The following is a 16,282-nucleotide window of genomic DNA, read 5'->3' as shown; positions in this document are numbered from 1 at the left end:
CACACCAGTGTCTCAGAGGAGTGAGCTTCTTCAGTCCATTTGTGATACATTTCATAGGCATCGCTGTGGTCACTTGCCTGAATGTGCTGTAGCCAGTGTAAGTTTTAATATATCTTATGCAGAAGTGTACTGGAGCTCTCCAAAATTAAGGGCAAACTGCATGTATGAGTCTGGACTTGTATAAACATTTAAAGTAGTTGTGGTCCTGCACCATCTCCGGGCTGGGCTTCCTGATGGCGTGGCACTGAGGAGCAGAGTAGGAATACAGGGGGCTCTCGAGTGGTTGCTAGGCTGGGACCCATCAGACTCGTTTTGCTCGTGATCAGGTTGACGGGTGGTGTAGCAGAGCAAGCTGAGAGCTTGGGGAGGAAGCAAGTGGTTCAGGTAGATAAGTGCTGGCTGGGGAGCCCGTTAGGGGACTGTTTCCTTGCAAAGGGAAGATCTTTCCTGCAGCTTGCTGCAGTTCTGGAGGCTGTGGCTGACTTCTGCCTCCTTCCATCCCCAGATGCCGGAGGTTAGAGGAGTCCCTGCTATTGCTGCAAGAGCTCGAGGGTGCAGTAGGAAGTGGCTGGTCTCCAGTACTCAAGGGACAGCGGGTGACATGGCTGAATGCTGGGAAACAAAGGCTCAGCTTTCTGCACTGTCCTTATCTTTCTTCCTTCCTAGCCCCTAGAAGAAGCCGCCCTGCTGATACCACGGGTTGTTTCCGTAGATGCCTCTGTGGGTGCGTGGGTGTGGAGGGCACTGTCTTGCTGTGGGCACTTGAATGAGGATGGTCCTGATGTGCCTTATTCCAGCTTTGGGCCGTGCATGCTGGGAAAGACATGGCCGGAGGAACGGGGGTACATCCCCTCTGCTTGGGCAATTCCCAGCAGCCAGGAGCTCCATGGGCTCTGCCAAGGAGAAATTCAGAATTTTTAGGTGTGTGTACTCTGCTCAGAGCCACTCAGTGTTGCACTGGCAGGCAGAGGGATACCGAGGTGTTCAAATTGCACGCTGTGCTCCTGAGGGACTCACTTTATGGCTATGCAGAATTAGTCTGTGTTTTCTAGGCCATCTTTGGAAACAGCTGAAAATTTGCTTTTCTATAGCCTAAAAACTGAGCTCTCTGGCTCCTTAAGTGACAGGCAGGGACTAGAGATCTCCCGTGACCTGAGAGCCCACCCAACCTATGAACAGCTTAGTGAGGGTGGAAATGGATTTTGCTGTTCATTTTGAACATAATCAAGTTTGCTGCTGTTGTTCCCCCACTTTGGGCACAAATGCCACACTGGTGTCACCATCCCCGAGCATCCCAGCTCTCCTCTGCTGCCTGAAGTTGCTGAGGCAGCAACATATCGTTTGGCAAGCCTGTCTGCTTTGGGAAGGACTGGGTGGTGGCCATCAGGATTGGCACCTTTTTAGCATTGTCCCTTTGTGGCTGTGCTCAGAAAGGGTGGGTGGACACGAGGCCACCGAGCCCAGGGAGAAGGGACGTCTCCAGTGACGACCACTCATTTTGCCATGCGGCTCTGAGGAGTGGGAGGCTGTGTGACAGCCCGACGGACACTCTCTGCAGGTCCTGCTGCCCGAGGAGCTGGCGGTGACACATTTCTGACACGAACTGAGAGGAGATGCCAGTGTGAGATCCTGGTCATGTCATCTGGGATCAGGTACCAAACCCGGCTGTGGCTGCAAGCAGTGAAGGAAGCAGCTGCCCGGAGCGCTGGTGAACATGATCCAGAGCTAATCCCGGGGTGTCTGCTCCCCGTGCATGCCTGCGGCGAGGTGCTGTCCTCAAGGTCTCCCAGCCTCGCTGTAACTGCTCCCAGGGCTCTGTGTCTCTCTGGAAACACTGCCGGAGCAATACTGTGGATGCCGGAGGGGTGCCGGCTGAGGATGTGATGGGTTTGCACTGGGTTTGCAGTCAGAAAATGGGTGCCAGCTTCACAGGGTGCAGGCACAAACATCTCAGGGGGATTTGCTTCCCTGCAGAGCCTATTGCTCTCCCAGGAAGATGGAAAAATTCTGGTCCTAAAGGGATGAACACTGTCTGCACTAACGGCAGATTCCCAGGAACCGCAGGGAAAAAAAGACACCCACTGATTTTTTTTCTTTTTAATTTTTTTATTTCTCCCTGTTTCTGTCTGCCTATCAGCCTGTCAGCCAGCTAGATGCTAATCCGCAGCAGCAGCACAAATAAAGCTAGACTAGAGGGATGCTAATTTATGCCTGGATTTCATGCTTTGTTTTATTTCTCCACTTTATTGGACAGAGTAGGCTTTGTGAGTGACGTAAAATGTCGCGTGTGCTCTCCCCATGGCAGGTTCCTGCACATGCAGCGGGAGAAGTTCATTTCTCCGTAGCCCCTGCAGCCCTTGTACAAGCCCTTCTCTGCCTCCCCTGGGCCATTTCGGGGGGGTCGTTCCTGATAAAGCCCCATCTGACAAGGCCTTGCTCTAAGTTTTGTTGTGCTGCAAAAACCCAGGGATGTATTTCCAGTCTCATCGTGCCTTCTATGATGGTGCCAGCATTTCTGCATCTAAACTGTCATTTCTTTACGCTCTTGCTGGGTAACCAGACTACAGCCTCTGCAATTTGCATGAATAAATGTCATGTAAAATCATCCGTTCGTGGGTAGTGACCAGCCAAAAAGTTATGTAGTGAGGCAATCTGTTCTGAGTGATCTGCAGAGCTGTTTAATGAGATGTTGAGATTTACATCCCTCAATCCCTGGGGGAAAAAGCATGTGTAGATTTAAGGTCACAGCTCAGAAGTGACCTTACCTATGTGGTGCAAGTAGGTGAGGAGTTTTATCACTTGTTGCTTGTGAAATCCAGAGAGCTAAACTGTTCTGGAGAGCAGAAGAGCCTTTGAAATGCACTTAGAATAAGGTAAAATTTAAATAGTCAAATAAGTGTTAATAACAGAGGGTCTTACGTAGTTTCTTGCATGGGTCTTGCGTGGGGTACACACTGGGACCTTTTGGATATTAGAAAGGAAGGATCAGCTCCCAGAGGCAGTGAATGGATGTGTTGAAGGACTGCTGATGTCTTCAGCTGCTATTAGAGGTAAAGGGAAAGAGACGCCCAAATACCTTTGAGTCTCTGTGTGTATGAGACTGGTACTGACTGTCCCCTGCAGCCAAAGCTTTGTGAGCAGAGCAGCAAATCACTGGTGAAGGAAAGAGCAGCTGAGACGGAGCTGGAGGGGGCTGTGAAATGGCTGTGTTGGCTGGGAGCTACAAATCCCCCTGCTTTTTCACCCAACTTTTTCGCAACTCTTCCTGCCCTCCACAGAACAAGCCAGGGAGGAGAGCCCAGAGTTGGGTCTTGTACTGAGGTCTGCCCTCTGCTTCACCGAGTTAAATCCTAAGTGAGGATTTAATTGTGTTCCATAAAAGCTGCCCAAATTTACAGCATGGAAATGAGAGCAGACTCATGAGTGTCCTTGTTTCTCTTTACTGTCAAATAGCTTTCCTCAGCCTTGAGCTCTGGCAAGCTGATCTCTGTAGAGTTTTATTTCATTTAGTGTCTGCCTTGCCCTATTAAAACCACAGCTCTGTCCCTGAGTCCCTGTGTGCCACCGTATGTCGAGTGTTTATCCCTCTGTATTGGGCAGAGGAATGTGGCAACAAAACTGCTCACAACCACTTGTTTGGATAAAAAGCACAGATTTGCTTACTTGGCAGTAGCTTCCCTCTTTTAAGTAGAAATGTTTGCACAAGTGACTTTTCGTTTTGTTGCAGTGCTTGTGGGAAGGAAATGCTTCGCCATCACACGTGTTCTTGGGTTTCTGTGTGATGTTTTGCTCTGCCTTCTTTATAGTGATGTCCAGAAATCTCTCAGATTTCCTCTTATGGCAACCAAAGGTCCAGGTGGTGGATCTGGCTGCAGGAGCAATGTCAGGGGAGCTGGGCTGCCTCTGTCACACTTGAGGCAGAGCTCTTTTGGGTTTCCATCACAGCTTTTCTCTTCTCTGACTAAGCTGATGGGCAGGAATAGTTTCTGACTCCTAAGGTGCATCTGTTTGTGTAGGAGGATGTGGGATTGTGGCATTTGTGTTGGCAGCTTTTGCTGGGTTCCTCAACGAGGCTTTTTTGGGGCTGAGATCTGCTCAGATTGGGGGAACCTCTGGGCAGCATTGCATCCCGCGTTGCTCAGGTCTTCATGTGCAAACACATGCACAGAGCTATCTGGCTTTGTGCAGGTCTGGGAGCCAGCCTCTTTGAGGTCTCTTTGTTTTGTCTCCCTCTGGGTATCTTGTGCAGATGCATTTGCATATATGGAAAACGCTGTCATCATCTTCTCCCCCTCCCCAGCTCCTCTTCCCTTTGCTCTGCCGACTCGTGGGCATTTCCAGCTGAACGGCGTCTGCCGAGCCCAGCCAAGCGCAGTGGGGCTGGGGGCTGACACTCCCTATCTGCACCTTCACCATTTTCTTCCCCCAGTGTTGGTGGGGGGTGGTAAGGGCATCAGGAGCGATTTTTTTTTCTATATTTTTCTCCTGATATTTAATGTCTAGCAATAGGCAGACAGCCAGGTCCTGAAGGGCATCTGTTCTGTTCCCTGAGCCCCCAGCCTCGACACCCCACTGCCCCCTCCATTTCTTCTTGTGCTGTAGCGTATCTGGCAGCAGCACCAAAGAGAGTGGTGCAAACCTCACCACGAGTCTCCTCCACCAGACCAGGTTTAAACACCTCTTGTCCCTGCCTGGAAAGCCTTGAAGTGGTTGTACCTTGTCCCTGGCTCCTCCATGAGGATGTCCTTCCCTGGACATTTTAAGTCACTAACCCTCTCCATGGTTCCATCTTCCCAAATCCGCACCTGCCCCCCATGCTGCTGAAGACTCAAATGCCCTGAAGCTTCATCCCTCCAGTCTGCCATCTCTCTGTGCATCCCTGTGTAGCCCTGCTCCTGCTCCGCTGTCCCACTGTCCTGCTGTCCCGCTGTCCCGCTGCCTGCCTCGTGCTGGAGACAAGCTGGGCCCTTGGAGCGGCCGGGGACAGAAGAAGGGGGTGGAGGAGAAACGGGGCAGCTGCAGGGCTTGTGTTAGTAAACACTTCCTTGGGTTCACATTTTAATTCCTTACCCGCCTTCCACATCTTCTCCCCCATCCTTTCCCTTTTCTATATGCTCACACAATGAGACCATTGTCAAAGGGTGATTTGAATGAGGGGTCTCCGGGCATGTTCCCAGCATTGTCAAACAGAGTGGGAAAAAAACCCACAACTCCAGCCTAGCCAGGAGGACCAGACCAGACTGAGACAGATGCCTAAATTAGTGACAAAGCCTTTTGAATGTCCCCCCTAGACAAGGGTTGCCTTGTGCATGCGTGCGTGTGTGTGTGCATGCTCGTGGGTGTGTATTTGTGGCTGGGTGGCAGCTTGCATGTCTCCCCATGTTAATTAGTTTTGCATGCATGTCTGATAAGGTGCCAATGAATATATTTGTACTCCTTCCATTGGCGAAAGCTGTCTCAGTGGCGGGGGAGATGTGGGGTGGCGGGGGGGTGCTCCGTGCAGCCGGGGGTAATTGAGCTGTGCGGAGCTGGGAGAAAAGGAGTGAGGGTTTCTGCGACTTATGGTACATCAGCAGAGCTGGGCTTTCGTTGGTTTTCATTGCAAACTGAAGAGTTTAAAAGAGAACTGAAGCTTTTTTTGGTTCACTGGGTCTTTCTCTTCATCTTTGCTGATTGTCTGGCTGAGGGTCTGTAGGCTCTTTCTTCTCCCCTGCCCTGTGTCTGGCTCTCAAGTCCCTTAAAAGGTGTTTATTTCCAATGGATTTGTATCCATCTTTGTATATACACATACACATGTGATCAGTCACACAAAGCCCCAGCAACAAAACCTCCGCCTGCTTCTCCAGAAAGGGAGTCAGATCCGCTGCCAGTTACAAAATGTGGGAGGGAAGTGAAGCATGTGGGTGCCAGGGGTGGAGCAGTGGAACAGGCAAATGGAAACACCAAACGGGAGTCGGGGAGATGGAGATAGCGTGCACTATAAAGGATTTATCAACATTTGCTCAGGATAGAGTTATTAATTACCAATGCAGAGAAAAGTCTTTCTACATCCCCAGCGTATGGACCAGTACATAATGTGATTCCCAGAGTGCTGTTATTATCCATTCATCCATCCATCCATCTATCCATCCATCCATCCATCCATCCATCCCTCTGCATTCTCTAGGTTCATAGGAAAACATGTAGGGATGTAAACACCAGTTCACAACTAATTAATTTCTAATCTAAATTAATTTTGCATCCTTTCCCTTAAATCCGCAAGACTTAAGAACCCACAAACATTTCTTGAGCAGACTGAGAAATTCTCAAATGGGCCAAGATGTCTTTTCTCGCCATGTTCCTGTCTGTTTCTGAGCAGCTGCCAGGTGCCAGAAGAGCGGGCGCAAGGCTGCTCTGAAGTGGGGGTCATTATGGGCAGTTTTGCTGCAGCACAGCTTGTCTGCTGTGGAGTTTGGTTGGACCCAGCTTCATGATGACTGCCTTCTGCTTTGCCTTCTCTTCTATTATGAGGTCCTGGTGGTGGTGGTGAAGGGATGGAGAGCAGGAGCAGACACCATGGTGTGGGTACAGTCCTGCAAGGACCCTGGGTGGGAGATGGCTTGGTCAGAGCAGCAGAGTGTGGGGTTGTCTGTGGGTGGGCTGGCTGGAGTGGAAAGGGAAGGTCCTGAAGAACAAGGCGAGGTGGCCATCAGGTGCACCTCCCTATCAACCTGCACGGGGCATCTGTGAGGCTAATGGCCCCCCAAAATCCTTACTGCCCCTCCAGCAGTAGGTTCAGCGGACAACTCGTGAGTAACGTGCAGGAAAGAATGGACTCCTGTGAAATGCAGGTCATCCAGTTGGAGAACAAAGGCAATTTCATGTGACTTATCAGCAGTGTCTAATTGCACAGGGTGAATAATGAGCAGCCGGGGAGGCAGCGCTGCGGTCCCTCCTGGCAGGCTGCAGCCGGTGGCCGAGCCCCATGTCTGGAAACCCCAGGTTGGTGCCAGCAGATCGTGGGTGTCCTCAGAGAGGTCCAGCCCCAGCGCTTGGCATCTGTGCCCATTTTGGAGCTGTTTCAGCACCTCCATTGCAAAATAATTGTGTTAATCCCACATGGACATAAGAGGGGAACCTGTCGTTGGAGAAAGTCACTCTGCAGTTGCTCAGACCTTTTATTTGCTCACAGGGTGAATGAATCGTCCATGCCTGACCCAGATCCGAGGTGGCCTTTAATCACAAAGAACCAGGGACCTGCATCCTGCAAAGGGCTGGCACTTCCCTCCCTTACTGGTGCCTCATCCCTGAGCAGGGGCCTTGCTGGGGACCCTTTCCCACTGATCTCCCACCCCTCTGCCCTCCTCTCCTCTGCGCATCCCTGCCTCTCCTTAATTCTGCTCCCAAGCCCCAGGCAGGGCCATGGAAACGGCTTTGTCAGAGTTCCTCACCAGGTTGATCTGCAGAAGGGTTGTTTGTGTCTTTTTTTCTCCCCATTGGGATGACTATTCCCACACAAGCAAAGCCTCTTAATGAATCTGTAGCAGCAAAGTAGGTAACGTGCTGGCTCTGCCAAGGCTGCTTGGCACAGCTGGAGTCACGTAATCGGGCTGGGCTGCCAGCCGGGGACAGAGCGGGAAGAGTTAACCTGAGGACAGTGCTGGGACAACTAATCCCCAGCAGGAAGAGTAGCAGAGACTGCCCTGTCCTTCATCATCCTCCCCCCCATTTACACACTCTTCCTCCCTCTCCTCCACACACAATTTCTCTCTCCCACGTCCTCCCTTTACTTATTTTTTCTTCTGCCTTTCTCATCCTCCTCTTCTCCATTGCTTTCTCACTCCTCCCCCTGGTTTCCCTCCTGCCCCCGCTCTCTCCAGCGTTGTCCCTTCTCACATGCTCCGTCATGTCTCCAGAGCTGGTTTTCAAGTGGGACTGAGGGATGGTGTATTTTGGGCTGCGGTGGAGGTCACAGCTATATGGGGATTGTTTAAAAGAGATTTGCCCACATCCCAGCCCATGTGACCAGCCTCAGCTGCAGGTCTCTCTTTCTTAATCTGGAGATAAGCGTGATTATCCGAGGAAGGGCTGTTCGGAGCTTTGTAACTGTGACAGGGGAGCTTTCAAGTCGCACTTTGCTGGCAGAGCAGCGTTTAAAGCCGGGGAATCAGATTCCAAGCGTGGCTTTGCATCTCTTTTCTGCTGGGAGCATGGTGCAGGGCTGGTGGTGGGGATGGGAGCTTTATTAAGACTTTGCTTATGATGCGGAAAAGGAGTTAGGGGAGGGAAATGAGGGGGAGAGGGAGGTGAAAAAATCCCAATTTGCCATTTCCCCATCGGTGGTGGCAGAGGAGAGATGCACTGATTCAAGGGGACAGGCCAGACTGAGCCCTGGTGTAGAGAAATAAGGACCAACAAACCTGGAGTCCAGCTTGTTTTTAGCCTGGGGTCGTGACTCCTTGTTCTGTGCTCCCCCAGCTCGCTCCATTGAGCCCGTCACACAAGAGGTCTCCAGGGCCCTGTTTGGAAATGAAATGCTCTTCTAGCAGCTCCTGTGGCGCAGCTTCTCCGTGTGGGGTGGCAGAGCTGCCCGATAAGCCTGTTGTGCCCCAGTGCTCGAGGCAGCCGGCTGGCTGTCCCCATACAGAGAAAGGTTTACTAGAGCTGCTCCTTCACGGACAGGAATGCAGGGACATATAGCAATTGTATAGTCTAATATCCTATTGGCGTCTTGTATTGCTGGAGGCTAAATATTTAACATCTCAGACAAAGGGCATGGTCCCTGAAGGTTTCTTTCGCTGGGACAGGCATCAAAATAGGGTTTAGTGGAAATGTTCAGCTCTGGAGCAGGGGCTGCTTTGCTTCTATTTGTAGACTAGAAACTCAGAGCAGAGACTCATAACAGTGCTTCTTTTGATGGAGATGGGTCAAGGAGAAAGAAACCTGGATGCACGCCGGGGTGGGAATCTGGGGCGAGGTTGAATCAGGACGAAGTGCCAACTCTTTGGACCGTCACTTGGGCAGGACTCACTGTTCTTGTTGTATCCTCTTTGGAAACGGTTCAGCTTCCAGCGCGGCTGCTGAGGCCAGCCTGATCCAGAGGACACTGAATCCTTTGCGCTCGCCTCCACCCCATGCCACCCATTTTATAGCAGGGGGGAATTTGCAGTGAGAACACCAAGCAGCCCCTTTGCCTGGGTTTGGTTGTGGAGGGGTGGTTGCTCAACTGTGTCAGGATATCAAGGGATAGAGGAGATTCCTCTTCCTCCTCTCCTATGAAGGCACATCTCATTTTTGCATCATTCTGCTACAGTTGCTTGCAAGCCTTAAAGCAGCCCAGGACATGTACCTGTACCTGAAGGTACATGAATTGAAATGTGTGTCTGCAGGGCAGGTAACTCAGTTTATCTCCACCGGTTGAGAAGAGACAGTTGCAAATGCATCATCTTGAGAGCAAGCTCTGAAACATCTCCCACGTTGCCTGCCTTTCCCCAGAACCCCACACAGCTGCTCTGTGGGTGGAAGCTCTGTTTTCCTTGTGCCCCCGTGAACTTTATTTTTTGCTGTTTCTCTTTGTGTGCTGCTTAGATGAATCCTCTTCAGTGCCTACAGCTTATTCCAGGGCTTTACTGAGGATCTGGCCAACACATGTAGCCTTACTCCAGGGCACGGCTCTTGAAGAAACTATGAAATGGTCACAGCATCTTTTTCATTTAAGGACTGTAAGACCAAACAGCCCAAATCCCAGCCTGCAGCCGTGTTACACAGATAACACCCATGCCCTGGGGGAGAACAAGATCGCCCCTCCAGATCCCACATCCTCAGAGCCGGCAGCGGGAACGTGGGCAGGAACATGTAGGTGTTGGCATGTACAGGCAGGAACACGTGTACGCCGGGGCGAGCGTGCCCATCTCTGCAGGCACAGTCCCACGCCTGCCTGTGTACCAGCCCATCTCTGGGCACTCACCCTGTGTGACTCTGCCCCATACCTCCCCAAAATGTGGGTTTGAGGGTGTAGGGTGACCATGAGGGTTGACGGTAAATTTACCAATGTTAAATAGGTGGAAGAATGGTAGAAGGGATTAATGGAGCAATCTGTTTGGGATAGAGTGAGGGAATGTTTCCTGATGCAACACACAGGAGAAGGAGCTAAAAAAGGGAGTGTTGTAGTAGAGAGGGATGTGAGATCAAAGGCTGCTCTGGGCCAAGAGGGAAAGCAGGTGACAGCCAGGAGCAGTTTGTGTTCCTGGGTGTTGGGTTGTGCTGAGGACACTGAAGGAAAGGCACTGGCTGCTCTCAATGAAAGCCATCGAGAGGAGAGATGGGAACAGGATGGAGGGGACCAAGCAGGGAGCTGTCACAGTGCCAGGGCAGGCAGTTTCCCAAGGATGAGCTGAGCCCAGAGGCCAGGACGTGACTAAGGTTTCCAGGAGAGCAGGAAGGAGCTCCACAGTTGGGTTGGTAAGGGGCAAGTCATTTTTCCAAATGCACTGTGTTAGGCCAGATGCTGGAGTTTGAGCACAAGCTGGGCAATAACACACTGGAAATTTAATTTTCCCTCCTGTGCCTGCACAGCATCCCCAGCATCCCTGTGCCACACCGGGGCTGCAGCCTGCCCTGTGGCACTGGGACCGTCTGGGGGCCACAGGGAAAAGAAGAGCTCTGTCAGCTGCATTCGGATTCTCCTTAACTCACTCAAGTGTCCACCATCACCACGTGGGCGGCTGAGATCCAGAGGTGAATCAGGCCCTTGCTACTGTTGCTGTTGTTCAGGACCATTTCTTACAAGACTCCCGGCATCTCAGTACATGAGTTCGGTTTTTGTGATTGATTAAAAGCAAAAATCTTGACCAAAAAACCCCAGAACGTTTGCTTGCAACCTCATTGCCATAGTAACGGAGGTCCTGAGGACACCTCTGAAGTAGGTCACCGTGGGCCTTGTTTTGCTGCATCTCCAAGCATGGCACGGCTCTGGTTGGAGGGTGCACCCTCTGTGGTCCAGCTGGGCATCACCCTGGCACAGCTCAGAGCAGCTTGGGGATGGCCAGACTGGAGACCTGCCCTACGGTGACAGCACCCAAGGGTTCCAAGGGCTGTCCTGCGCCCTGTCATGGGGAAACTTCTGTCCCTCCTGTTGCCCCCGTGCCAGCTTGCTGGTGTCCCCCACATCAGGGCTCCCATCCCAGCCCACCCTGTCCCCATCCCCCACCACCTCACTGCCTCCCTCCTCCCTTTCCCCCGCGCCTCTTCTCCTGCTTTGCATAATTTTCCATTTTCAGTGTCCCCTTTTCTTTTTCTCCTCTCCATATGGTGCGTCCCCCTCTCTGCCTGGCGCAGGAGCCGTCCTTAACAAGCTCGGCAAAGCCCTCTCTCTCAGGGACTGCACATGAAAGATGCTCTGTAAAAACAGAGGCTGGGATGGAGCCCCCCTCTTTCTCCCCCTTGATTTATATGGGGCTGGGATGTGGGAACATTTCTGGGTCACACTTTGGAGCCGCCGGGTGCTTGTGACTGTTTTCTCCAGCCATTCAGTGCAGACCCCTAAGGCCAGCTTGTCCCTTGCCTTTGATCTGCAATGCAGAAAGAGAGGCTGGGGCAAGTTCGTGTCCAGCCTGAGCCCTCATTTTGGCTGGCAGAGAGGGATGCCCTGTCCCCACTGCACCGGTGGCCTTTTCCATACAGCTATTTTGGCTCCCTCCTACATCCCTGGCACCACCAGGACCTTCAGCCTCACCAGGTCCAAGGTGCTGGGTCCTGGTGAAGCAGCAGGTCATGGATGTGAGATACCCAGCAACTCAGCACGTCTGACCCTCTCCTGCTCCACCACCCATCCTTGCCAGCCAGCACCCAGCCAGCCGAGTCGGGGACCAAGCAAAGGGTGGCCGAGGCTGGTGACGCCTGCCCAGCATTTGATGGGTTAAGCCAGTCTCCAGCTAATTTCTCCCAGCCGCTCCCCTCCTCCTCCTCCACCTCCTCACACTTCTGTATGCAGCAGGCAGGGCCTCAGCGCAGGTTCCTGCACTGAGCTGTTGCCAGGGGAGTAGTTAGGCGAGTCTGAGCTATGCGGGGAAAAGGCCCGGGCTGTCAAAGTGTCTGAGATGAACCATAGCCCGGTCCCCCTGCAGCTGGGCCCAAGCATGCATCAGCCCTTGTTTGGAGCCTGGGAATGGCAAAGCCCAGGGAGGTTCAAGGGCAAACTTGCTATTCATTAGTCAGGGGTCCTTGACGTTCCCACTCTCTGTCTCCCTTCTTCTTCTTCTTCTCTTTTCTGTCCTTCTTTTGACAGATTCCTGGGTGCTTTTGGGGAAAACTCCCCTCCTCCTCCTCGCCCCGGCAAAAGCCCTCCACATAAACTTCCCCAGCAGACAAGGCGGGAGGACAATAACGGCAGGGCCGCGATGCAAACGAGAGCCGGCGGAGCAGCTTCATCCCTCGGGTGTCCTTTCTCCCTGGTCCTCCCCGTGCTGCTGTGGGAGAGCCAGCCGACGCATTCATTTTGCTCAGCTTGCCCATCGCTGATGTTTTATTATCTTGATGCTTGCAGGAAATTGTAACTTGAGATAAGAAAAATGTCAGCCGCCTTCTCCTCTCTCCCATAGCCCAAAGCGCCGAGAAGTTCCTCCGTAGGAAATGTAAATGCTTGCCCAGGTGCACAGGACGAGCACGAGACGGTGGGAACCTTAAGATGCCATGTGAGCATCTCCACCCGGAGATAAAACTCGCAGCGTAGGCATAACATGGAGCCTTCCCCCTGCCCTGCCAAACAGAATATTTCATAGTTCTTAGAAGATGAAGCTCCCTTGTAATTATCCAAAGCAAACAGCACGTGTTATTAACTAAAAATGATTTTTTTCTCACCCCCTCCCCGGGCCCCTAGAGCAGAATGGAGGTGTAATTGTGCTAAGGAGTTAGCAGGGGAGAGCACAGCTTTTGGTCACATTCAAGTTGGAGGGCTTGAGCCAGGGAGGTGGTATGAAAGGCTGGTATTTGCATAAGCAGCGTGCATCCCTACAAAAAAAGAAAGATATAAGGGGCTTGCAAAATTCAATCAAGGCTGGGAGTGAAGAAAAAAAAAAGGGGATGGGGGGGAGGGAAGGAAGGGAGGGGGGAAAAAAAATGGACAGTGAAAAAGGTTTTTCTAAGTAACACCCTGGCGAGATTAAATTGTCCAGAAAGTTTCTCCATGTGAGCTGGTGAAGCGGAGGCTGGGCTGAGGGCAGGGGAGGAGCGGGGTCCCTCCTTCCCAGCCTCAATAGGGGACAGGAATCTGATTAGGCAGTGTGTCCTGCATCCATTTGCCATCATTTGAGGGTTTTTTTTCCCCTTCTTGCTGCCCAGAATAGTTGTGGCGGGGCAGTCTGACAGTGTATAAACCTCAGCACTGGCTTTGAAAGGGCACAGAGAGGCACAGGAGCAAGTGCTGGGAAAGAATCGGAGCTGTAATTGCAATTGTTTATGCATAGTTTTTAAAAAAGAGAGGGATAATGAATCCACTTGCTACGTTGGAGGATGCTTTCCCTGCGCAGGGTGTTGGGCTGGGATCGGGACCTGGCGCAGCCCTATTTTTGCAGGCACCCGCAACACTAGACTGAACTCTGCCTACGGAGAAAGTGCGTGCTGGAGGCTTGGGCTTTCCTGAAGCTTATGTCAAGTCATCTGGGTCAATTCAGGCTCCCGTGCCCCCAGTAACCAAGTGCTGGAAGGTGCAAACCCACCAGGCAGGCAGGGCATCGTTTCCAGGGAGGACCGATGTCTCGTACCAACGAGCATCCTCTCTGTCTGCACCATAGATGAGTTTCTCTGTAGGTCACAAAAAGCTCACCTTGCCCAGGGCAGGGGTCTCTACCCTACAAGGGTCTTCCCTGGCAAAACAAGAGTTCAGCCTCCTCCTCTCCTGGGCTTGGGAAACCAGCCACCACCATTCAGATCCCATCTAACCTGACCTCAACATCCTTGGCAGCCTTGGAGGGACATTGGGGGTGACTTCTAATGGAGGATAAAGCAGTGCTGAGCCTTGGCTTCTTACAGCCTGGGTTTTCATACACATACACCAGTGTGGGGTCTGTCCTCTTGGCACGCTAATTCTCTAGAGACGTGTTGTGGTCCTTCCCAAAACCCATGCAGACGGGGTGAGTTTGGCTTCTGCCTCTCTTAAGTTTTAGGCTTGCTTCAAAGTTGCAAAAGGTAAGGGATTTTCCTCGGATTCCCATCAAGTGCTTCATGAATATTGCAATAAAGGGGTTACAGAAGATCTATTTTTAAGAGAGAGAAAAAATACCCATGAAAATTTCAGCCTGGACCCCAGAGTGTAGAGTATTTGCACAGTTCAAAGAGTTACAGTGGTTCATCCAGTTGCAGCCCAGGAACGTCGTGGTGCGACCTACAGCAGATCACATGCCGGCTGCTCCCAGGGCGGCTCATTAGAGAGCCACACAGAAGATTTATCTCTTAAAATGGGCTTGCAAATATTTTATAAAATTTGCAATATTTTATAAAATTACAATTTGGTGCAATAAAAAGAATAAATTAGCCAGCTGATGGTTCCTTTTGCTGTCTGGATCCTAGTGTATTCAAGAATTAGTTATATTAGTCTTTACTCCTTCCAGCATAACAGTTTATAAGCAGAGCAAAGGGATGATGGCAAAGGGATGGGACTGGGTTTGGAGGCTGTGCTGGGGGATCTGCACTCACTGTGGGAAAAGTGCAAAGGAAATTTTAAAAAAATCAGGGAAAAGGAAGGAGAACCTGCTGCAAGGTGCAGGATGTGTGGGGCAAACCCCAGGAGGTGCGGGGAAAGCCGAGAATGGGACTTTCACTGAACGTCACATCTTCAGCTGCATCTCGGTGGCTTGGTATCACTTTCTCCAGCCAGCCAAGGGTGCCGAGGGCAGGGAAAGTTAACAGGAAGATTAAAACATCAGAGGGCTGTGCCTTTAGTGGCTCTGACATGCAGAGTAATCCCATGCCCCAAAGCCTAGGAAGGAAGGACAAGCAGCAAGCCCTCCCTTGGCTGGCGGTGTGTGGGGCAGCCAGAGGTAGGGAATTGGGGCAGATGCAGGGGAAGCTCAGTGTTTTGTAGACTGGGACTTTGGCATGGGGAAGGGGGAAAGGTGTCTGGGAGCTGTGGGAAACGTGGTGAGAAGGGAAAGAAGTCTGGAGCTTTGCTCCATCAGTGAGCCAAGTTGGTCTGTTCTCAGCTGAGTCCTGCTGGACCGTTTCCCTGCTGGAGATTGTAACTGCTCCATTTTTTTGTTTTGTTTTCTTCCTAGATCCCAAGGAGTGGAGAAGGGACTTTTCAAGTCTGGGAGTTCCTTCTTGCAGTTGACTACCACCTGTCTGGACTTGCCGTCTGACATCTCCACATTTCTCCAGGAGGGTCCCGACCTGCTTCTCCGATCGTCCCAGGAATGAGGCGACTTTGGCTCATGGACACAGAGGGTTTCTGCGCCATGCTGGTTCAGCCATGGGGAGGGAGTCAGGGCAGCACAGGGAGCCAGGGGATCATCCCGCATCACTCCTGTACATTGTCTTCAGTGCCCTGAATACCCCAGAGCAGGACCACAGTGCTTAGGCAGAAAGACTTGAGCAAGCAACCGTCTCACTTGGCAAAATACTGGATGCACGAAGGTTGGAGGGAGCTTTTAGCGCTGGGCTTTGCTCATGGAGCAGAGCTCAGCCCTCGCCATTCTTCATCCCTGAGTGCGCAGAGGTGCAAGAGCACAGCCGTCCCAATGGTGCTGTGCTCTCCCAGAGGACTATGAGTCTGCCCAAGCCAGGCAGCGCTGCTGCTGTTTTATTGCACCCTCCCTGTTCCTGTAAGAGAAGCATACTGGCTGTAATTCTCTCCCATTAAAATCCACCCCCCACCCCATGCACTGTTGAAAATAAACTCTCCCTTTTGCAAAAGTGAGCTGTGTGATTTGGTGCACTCTCGGGATGGAGGAGGTAACGGGCACAAAATAAACTCAGGCAAATCAACAGGGAAGCAGGAGCAGCTGAAAGCCAAGCAACCGGGCTGCGCCATGCCTCACATCAGGCACATTTCCCTCAAAGCCCAAGCGAATCCCTTGCCCCTAAATGATCTTTATTTGGTCTGAACCCCGTCTGGGAAGTAACTGCTAAACCCAATGCAAACAGACCCCCGTGAAAGAATATAATGAATATGTCTCTCAAATGATTTGGAGCCCTTCTGCCTGCAGAGCAGGGTTCCCCATTGTGCCCGGCTCCCGGCGTGCTCGGGGCAGGCTGCGCGAGGTAGCCGCTTTCCCAGCTGAAATCCAAAAAAAAGCAAACAATGGGTCAA

General features: G+C 51.8%; 1 long non-coding RNA gene across 1 annotated transcript in view; it reads left to right on the top strand.

The window, feature by feature from the left end:
- Nucleotides 1-15,473, top strand: part of LOC110359906 (uncharacterized) — a 34,400-nt gene extending 18,927 nt beyond the window's left edge. The window contains exon 3 of the long non-coding RNA XR_010475346.1: nt 15,249-15,473. This is a non-coding gene — a long non-coding RNA (uncharacterized LOC110359906). The remainder of the gene's footprint in view (nt 1-15,248) is intronic.
- The last annotated feature ends 809 nt before the right edge of the window (nt 15,474-16,282 follow it).

The sequence above is a fragment of the Columba livia genome, chromosome 11 (assembly GCF_036013475.1).
Source record: "Columba livia isolate bColLiv1 breed racing homer chromosome 11, bColLiv1.pat.W.v2, whole genome shotgun sequence".
NCBI classification, from domain to species: domain Eukaryota; kingdom Metazoa; phylum Chordata; class Aves; order Columbiformes; family Columbidae; genus Columba; species Columba livia.
The sequence above is the reverse complement of the archived record's forward strand: the minus strand, read 5'-3'. Positions and strand labels throughout refer to the sequence as shown.